Raw genomic sequence first — 8,553 nt, 5'->3', positions numbered from 1 at the left:
AGGTGCCAGCTGCCATGGTTTATAGATTGTAAAATGAGTGATTTGGGACTCGTGAGCACTGAGAACAGGTTAGCAATTGCTTAAGAGCTTTACTTGTGTCGCTCTGGGGCAGGGAGATGGGTGAAACATCTTAGGCTTGAAAGTGATTCCCTGCAGAGGGACGTGCTCAGATCTGCACAACAGATCTGTCGTTTTGGTCACCTTATTAGATCCCTGCTTGAGAGGTTGCTTGCAAGAATCGATTCCTCTTCACCTTGATGTGTCAAGCTAAAGACAAATCTGTGCCGAAGCACTGTCTGATCAGACGAGTGCCTCAGTTCAGGATTGTTCTTGGACAGCTCCAGAAACACCAGGACGATCAGCGCCTTCAGGAACAGATTAATTGGATCTCGAGGCTGTCATAAAACAGGTCCCTGAAGTTTGAAGACTCTTCCAATAGTTTGGGCCAGCAAGGAGCAGCTGTACCTGGCGGCTGCGGTAACTCGGGGCTCAGAGTCTCAGAGAGCGTGCTGAAAGGTGACCCCCAGCTGGCTGCTGGAGGAAGCTGAGGCAGCGTTCAGCTCTAACCTTTGCCTTCTTGGCTGTCATCTTTGCACTCCTGCTGTCAGTGGGTGTTGAGTGTCCTTCCCCCCAGCCTCAGCACGTGCCCTCAGATGTAGGCAGCGTTTAGCAGCTAGAATTCACTCCAATATAAAGAGTACAAATCATGCGTTTTCTGCTTTTGCTTTGGAACTCTTAGCTTGAGGTTTTCCTGCAGGCCATGAGGTTTCTTGCAGCAGCAGGGATGAGTTCTGTTAGCAAGAGGCTGTTCTGTGCTTCGACTGTGGGAAGATGAATGGTTACCTGTGCACCGTTAAACAGAACTTGACACCTAGCACACCGCACTTGCAGCCTGTGGGGTGCTTTAACAAGCAGGTAAATCAGCAGAGGCTGTTTTGCAGCCGGGGTGATGCTGGGTGATTAAAAAGCAGGGGCAGAACAAGGAGTTTCTAGTGTTTGTTCTTGCTTGTCATCTGACTCTCCACTTCCACTGTTCGTTAGAAAAAAAAACAAAACCAAAAACAAAACAAAACAAAAACAAAACAAAACAAAACAAAACAAAACAAAACAAAAAAAAAAAAAAAAAAAAAAAAAAAACAAGGGGTAAGCATCTTAATATCTTTATTATAAATGGAAGGCACAAAACAGACCAGCTACAGAGACTGTCCAAGAGAAATACTTGGTGCTTTATAAACAAACAAGGAAGTACCCTTAGGTGGGTGTGAGAATCCTCCTCTAATGCGTTTTTGGAGTGCAAAAATAGATTTGTTCTTGCTCTTCTCTCCAGGACAAAGGCAGAATAGGCAACTGCAAAGTTAGACCAGGGAGGTCAGTTTGTTCCATACTGAGAAAGACAAGCCTGTAAAACAAACTAGACAGATTTTCTTGGTACTATTCATCTTCCTTCAGCAAAGGCAAAGCTTATGACACTTGTTGGTGTGTGTATATATATTTATCCAGTGCTCTCACAACAAAATTTTGATTTGAAGAGGGCGCACAGATCTGATTTTTTTTTTTCTTTTCCAGTAACTAGTGTAATAAGCACTGGTATTTTTGTATAAAAACAGAAAAATACAAAACAAAAGACTGAATATTATGTGGTATGCATGACATTAAAAAAAAAATGGTGTTTTCAAAGCAATATGTACCCTGGTGTGTTTGCCATATCCTAGAGTCCAGCTTAAAGTGCACCTGATCTGTATTGCATTTTGATATTAATCTCTGTGTACAATGTTTTGCATGTAATTTATATAGTTCTTGGCAGAAAAAAAAAAAAAAAAAAAAAAAAAAAAAAAAGAATGAATTGTCAGTTAGCTTCTTCTGAGAAAACAGACTCCAAGCAGAGATATTACTCAAATCAGAAGTGGACGAGCAGTTGAGGGGTGGGAAAAGGGATACATATACAAAATTTAAAAATAAATAAATAAATAAATAAAACATGCTGGGGGTGGGGGAGAAGGGAAATGGTTTTGAATCAATAAAGCTTTGGCTGTTGAGCAGAAACAATGCGCGAGTGCATCCAGAGAATAAAATGTGCCCACATGTAACTGTGACGTCCTCAGTGTGTCCACCAGCTTGTGAAATCAATCCCACATCTTCTCGTGGTGCTGGATGAATGGCTGAGCTTCCCATCTGAGCAAGGCAGAGCGTGCAAGTAGGGCCTGCAGGGTGGAAAGAGGGATGGGGCTCAAGAAGCAAGCCCACTGCTATGACAGAGTCCCTATAGGCAGTGTGGGTTTTCTCTCTATGCAAGCCTCATTATTCAGAGGCAGAGTATGGCTTCGTCCATTCAAGGTCCAGAATCAGTTGTCAAATGCTAGCCAAAGCCAGTGGCTCCTGGGCTATGTGACAAACTAACCCTAGAGCAAAAACCCTCCTTGTCCTCTTACCTGGTGCCCTTTCTGCGATGCCTTTAGGGTGAGTCAAGGCTATGATCTCCACCTTCTGGGGCTGGTGTTTGAGCTATGTCCTACCTCAGTGCTGAGACTCTTTTGCCTCTGTAGAGGCCCTTTGCCATGACACGAGTGACGATGAGAACTAAAATCAACTAGCCTCTGAAACGTTCTTGTTCCCAAGCACAGCTTTTTCACTGGCTTGCTTGAACTCCTAGTTTTTGGCCGAGAAGCTATTGTTTCTCTGTGCCTTTAATAAGAGGCTTTCTCTGGAGCCAAGTCAGGATGGCAAGATTGAGCTGGGCAAGGCTATCGAGGAGGAAATTCAGTCTTCCCAGCTGGGTGTCTGACCCTTGGAGCCCGGGCCAACTGATCTGAAGCGGCTGTAAAAGCTTTATTTCACAGCATCGCTGTCTTCCCTGCTCGCATTCTAGGCACGGTGTTTCTGCTGACAGCATCTTCCACCTCCTCAGCAGAAGCTGCTTCTTTCTTTAAACGTAGTACAGGCTGGACGCAAAGAAAGAAACTGCTAGCGGTGCTTTTAGCTATTTAAATGGGGAGAAAAACAGCCACTGTTTCTTTCTTTGTCCAGGGCAGCCACGAATGCTTGCGTGACGTGGGCTCCTCTCCCACGTCCTTAATTGCCAAGCCGATAGCGGCTCTGGTGACGTGTCCCATGGGTGTCTGTGCAGTGACGGGGCTGCCTCACCCCTGTGTACCCCAGGACAGACATTTGGGGGGCTCTTTGCTGCTACCACAGGGCGCAACCTGCGGGTCCTGGGGCAGGCAGGATGAGTGCTGCTGGGCCCGGAGGGTAGGCCTGGCCTGAGAGGAGACAGTAAAGGAGGCAGGTTTGGGGCTTAAAGCAGGCTTGTCCTGCCCCAGCCTTCTCCAGAACCTGTGTGCCTGGCTCTGGAAAGCCGTGACAAGACATAAAATGACTCGCAGCTTGCCAAGAGAGCTGCGGTGGTGGAGGAATGGCCGCCTCAAGGGGCTGAGGCCAGGCACCATCACGGGCAGGACTCGAGAGACGAGGCACGATCTTGGCACAGACAGAGAAGGGAAGGGGAAGCACTGCTCTGCTGGCCCTGAGCGGTGCAGCCCCAGGAGAAAAGAAAAATCTGTGTTTCCTTCCGCTGATGTCCACGCTGAAGGTGCAGAAGGGTTCCGTGCTGTTGCTTGGGTCAGCCTTGTTGCCAGGTTGGGAATGTTTAGCCTCCCGGTGCTTCGGTGCTGTTGGGCTGCACTCAGAGTGTGAGCTCTGGGCGTTATTTCTCAACTACTGCGTTATTGGAGCGTACAGACCCGAGATATTCTGCGGATAGGTGATTTAAGCCACGTCAGAAACACCGCTGTGGCGTGTGCCAGCGTCGGACGCCCGTTCGACTGATCGGGCGGAGCAGGTGAATTGAATTTGGTGCTGGATGGCAAGGTGGTGTTGGGAGAAGAGCTAGGCTAAGGAGAGCTTCCTCTTGCTCTACCCCTTCCCATCTCAAATGGCCGCTTCCTGGGGAGATGGGTTCGTTGGGAGGTTAACTACAACGTTACAGTGAGGATGAGGAATCCTCTTTAGTCCCGTAGGTATTTGCTGCCAGGCGGCAGCGTTGATTTCAGAAATTGTATTTCAAAAGGGAAAAAGAAAGGAAATCTGTATTCTTTGACATACTCTCTTTTCTCGGAGAGTAGATGTAGGAGCTTCAGCAGTGCCCTTCCTCCAGAAACGATTCCCAGTGTCTGCTCAGACACTGAGGAGGAAAATGGAGGAGAGCCACCCGCTATAAATAAAGGAAAGAAGGGGTCATGGATTAAGGGAGAACCACTACTTCAAAAATTGGTGCTCTCTACAAACCGGTTAAGGGTTTGGGACCTGCAGGTGCTGCCTACACCTGTGTGCGTTGCAGTCGTGCCTGTTGCCACTGAGCAAAACGGGGAGAGCTGCTTTGTCGAACGCGGCGTGTTAAAGCACGTGCCGCTGCCTGGAAGAAAAGCACGGACTTCTTCCCTCGTGTGGGACTTCTTCCCTAGCGATCTGTGGTTTACCTGATGGTTTCCCATAAGCTGTGAATGTTTAAAAGAAAAAAAAAAAAACAAAACCAAAACCCAACCCCAGCGTTGAGAGTGGTGAGGCAGATCCTCACCTGGGGACTCAGAATCAGCGGTGACATCACCATGCGAAGCATTGTGTGCGCTTCGGGTCGGGGCTGCTGTGAGCCTCGCAGCGGGGAGGGAGAGCGGATCCGGGGTGCCTCTGTGTCAGCCCTCTGCCCTGGTGGCTTCGTGAGCACTGAGAGTTTGACTCCTGTGTTCCCAGCTTTCGCTTGCGCACCTGCAGTGTGGCAGAGCCAGCGAGCTGCTTCCTCAGCTGGAGGAGGAAGAGGAGTGACCTCAACGTTGCCGAGGTAAAGCACAATTATTGAAAAGATTTGGCAAAGATGTGGGTTGTAGCAGCGCGGCTGCTGCAGCTGCAGCAGATCCTGGAGTATTGGAGAAGATAGAGAGGGGTTTCTTGGTGAAAAGAATGCTGTTAAAAGTGTTTTCATGCCAGAAATTAGGAGAAACACCTCTGTTGTTTGACATCCTCTATTGACCTGGCACATTGGCATTACAGCGTACCCTGGCACGCTTTTTGTATGGAAAAAAAAGGTCTTTTAGTCAGGGCAGGCCAGAAACCTGCCTTGGCACTTCCACATCGCAGCAATGCTTAGAGACCCTGCATCCTGGCTGCCAGGCCAGGATCTAAATCCGATGGTGCTGTTGGTAAACTGAAGCTCAGGAAGCGCTTCTGGGTTTTTCTGTACTTCCATGTGAATTTTTACCCTCTGAAGATGGTGTATTAAGCTATTTTTGTAACAACAACTAGGTTTAAAAGCAGTTTCAGTTTAACATCTACATGCTTGGGTGTTATTAACAGAGCTTTGTATACTGAGCTGGTGCTTGGTAGGAGAAAAACCATAAATCTTCCCTGGGAAAGTTGGACCCCCTCAGCTACATACTGCTATGAGGAAACTCAGACGTAAGAACACACTTAAATAACACATCAGCAGAGCTGTTGTGCTCCTGACCACCAAAGGCACCTTTTTCCAACACCGTCGTACTGGAAGTTGATGCAGCTGGTTCCATCCTTAACGTGGGACTGTACAGTGCTGTAAAAGAAATATTTTTTCACAGCTTTGGAGAAAGTGAAGCAGAGAAAACCCCACCTAACCACTGATACCTGGACCCCAAACTGCCACAGACTGACAGCGATGCCCACTGGATATCTCCTGCTGCCTTCTGACTGCTCCAGCAGAAGTCCCGTTTGAATTAGCCAGCAGGTCCCTCTGAGTGGCTTTGCTGAAACTCCTGCCGTAGGAAGTATCCTACGGGAGCCAAGTTGCTAAACTGATGTGTGGTTTTCCCTTAACCCCCTCAGCCCTGACTTTGCAGCTCCTGACGACACTGCCAACGTGTGCAGTGTCACCGTGTGCCAACTAGGTGCCAGCTGCCATGGTTTATAGATTGTAAAATGAGTGATTTGGGACTCGTGAGCACTGAGAACAGGTTAGCAATTGCTTAAGAGCTTTACTTGTGTCGCTCTGGGGCAGGGAGATGGGTGAAACATCTTAGGCTTGAAAGTGATTCCCTGCAGAGGGACGTGCTCAGATCTGCACAACAGATCTGTCGTTTTGGTCACCTTATTAGATCCCTGCTTGAGAGGTTGCTTGCAAGAATCGATTCCTCTTCACCTTGATGTGTCAAGCTAAAGACAAATCTGTGCCGAAGCACTGTCTGATCAGACGAGTGCCTCAGTTCAGGATTGTTCTTGGACAGCTCCAGAAACACCAGGACGATCAGCGCCTTCAGGAACAGATTAATTGGATCTCGAGGCTGTCATAAAACAGGTCCCTGAAGTTTGAAGACTCTTCCAATAGTTTGGGCCAGCAAGGAGCAGCTGTACCTGGCGGCTGCGGTAACTCGGGGCTCAGAGTCTCAGAGAGCGTGCTGAAAGGTGACCCCCAGCTGGCTGCTGGAGGAAGCTGAGGCAGCGTTCAGCTCTAACCTTTGCCTTCTTGGCTGTCATCTTTGCACTCCTGCTGTCAGTGGGTGTTGAGTGTCCTTCCCCCCAGCCTCAGCACGTGCCCTCAGATGTAGGCAGCGTTTAGCAGCTAGAATTCACTCCAATATAAAGAGTACAAATCATGCGTTTTCTGCTTTTGCTTTGGAACTCTTAGCTTGAGGTTTTCCTGCAGGCCATGAGGTTTCTTGCAGCAGCAGGGATGAGTTCTGTTAGCAAGAGGCTGTTCTGTGCTTCGACTGTGGGAAGATGAATGGTTACCTGTGCACCGTTAAACAGAACTTGACACCTAGCACACCGCACTTGCAGCCTGTGGGGTGCTTTAACAAGCAGGTAAATCAGCAGAGGCTGTTTTGCAGCCGGGGTGATGCTGGGTGATTAAAAAGCAGGGGCAGAACAAGGAGTTTCTAGTGTTTGTTCTTGCTTGTCATCTGACTCTCCACTTCCACTGTTCGTTAGAAAAAAAAACAAAACCAAAAACAAAACAAAACAAAAACAAAACAAAACAAAACAAAACAAAACAAAAAAAAAAAAAAAAAAAAAAAAAAAAAAAAACAAGGGGTAAGCATCTTAATATCTTTATTATAAATGGAAGGCACAAAACAGACCAGCTACAGAGACTGTCCAAGAGAAATACTTGGTGCTTTATAAACAAACAAGGAAGTACCCTTAGGTGGGTGTGAGAATCCTCCTCTAATGCGTTTTTGGAGTGCAAAAATAGATTTGTTCTTGCTCTTCTCTCCAGGACAAAGGCAGAATAGGCAACTGCAAAGTTAGACCAGGGAGGTCAGTTTGTTCCATACTGAGAAAGACAAGCCTGTAAAACAAACTAGACAGATTTTCTTGGTACTATTCATCTTCCTTCAGCAAAGGCAAAGCTTATGACACTTGTTGGTGTGTGTATATATATTTATCCAGTGCTCTCACAACAAAATTTTGATTTGAAGAGGGCGCACAGATCTGATTTTTTTTTTTCTTTTCCAGTAACTAGTGTAATAAGCACTGGTATTTTTGTATAAAAACAGAAAAATACAAAACAAAAGACTGAATATTATGTGGTATGCATGACATTAAAAAAAAAATGGTGTTTTCAAAGCAATATGTACCCTGGTGTGTTTGCCATATCCTAGAGTCCAGCTTAAAGTGCACCTGATCTGTATTGCATTTTGATATTAATCTCTGTGTACAATGTTTTGCATGTAATTTATATAGTTCTTGGCAGAAAAAAAAAAAAAAAAAAAAAAAAAAAAAAAAAGAATGAATTGTCAGTTAGCTTCTTCTGAGAAAACAGACTCCAAGCAGAGATATTACTCAAATCAGAAGTGGACGAGCAGTTGAGGGGTGGGAAAAGGGATACATATACAAAATTTAAAAATAAATAAATAAATAAATAAAACATGCTGGGGGTGGGGGAGAAGGGAAATGGTTTTGAATCAATAAAGCTTTGGCTGTTGAGCAGAAACAATGCGCGAGTGCATCCAGAGAATAAAATGTGCCCACATGTAACTGTGACGTCCTCAGTGTGTCCACCAGCTTGTGAAATCAATCCCACATCTTCTCGTGGTGCTGGATGAATGGCTGAGCTTCCCATCTGAGCAAGGCAGAGCGTGCAAGTAGGGCCTGCAGGGTGGAAAGAGGGATGGGGCTCAAGAAGCAAGCCCACTGCTATGACAGAGTCCCTATAGGCAGTGTGGGTTTTCTCTCTATGCAAGCCTCATTATTCAGAGGCAGAGTATGGCTTCGTCCATTCAAGGTCCAGAATCAGTTGTCAAATGCTAGCCAAAGCCAGTGGCTCCTGGGCTATGTGACAAACTAACCCTAGAGCAAAAACCCTCCTTGTCCTCTTACCTGGTGCCCTTTCTGCGATGCCTTTAGGGTGAGTCAAGGCTATGATCTCCACCTTCTGGGGCTGGTGTTTGAGCTATGTCCTACCTCAGTGCTGAGACTCTTTTGCCTCTGTAGAGGCCCTTTGCCATGACACGAGTGACGATGAGAACTAAAATCAACTAGCCTCTGAAACGTTCTTGTTCCCAAGCACAGCTTTTTCACTGGCTTGCTTGAACTCCT

Source organism: Anas acuta, unplaced genomic scaffold (assembly GCF_963932015.1).
Source record: "Anas acuta unplaced genomic scaffold, bAnaAcu1.1 SCAFFOLD_51, whole genome shotgun sequence".
Taxonomy (NCBI): Eukaryota; Metazoa; Chordata; class Aves; order Anseriformes; family Anatidae; genus Anas; species Anas acuta.
The sequence above is the reverse complement of the archived record's forward strand: the minus strand, read 5'-3'. Positions refer to the sequence as shown.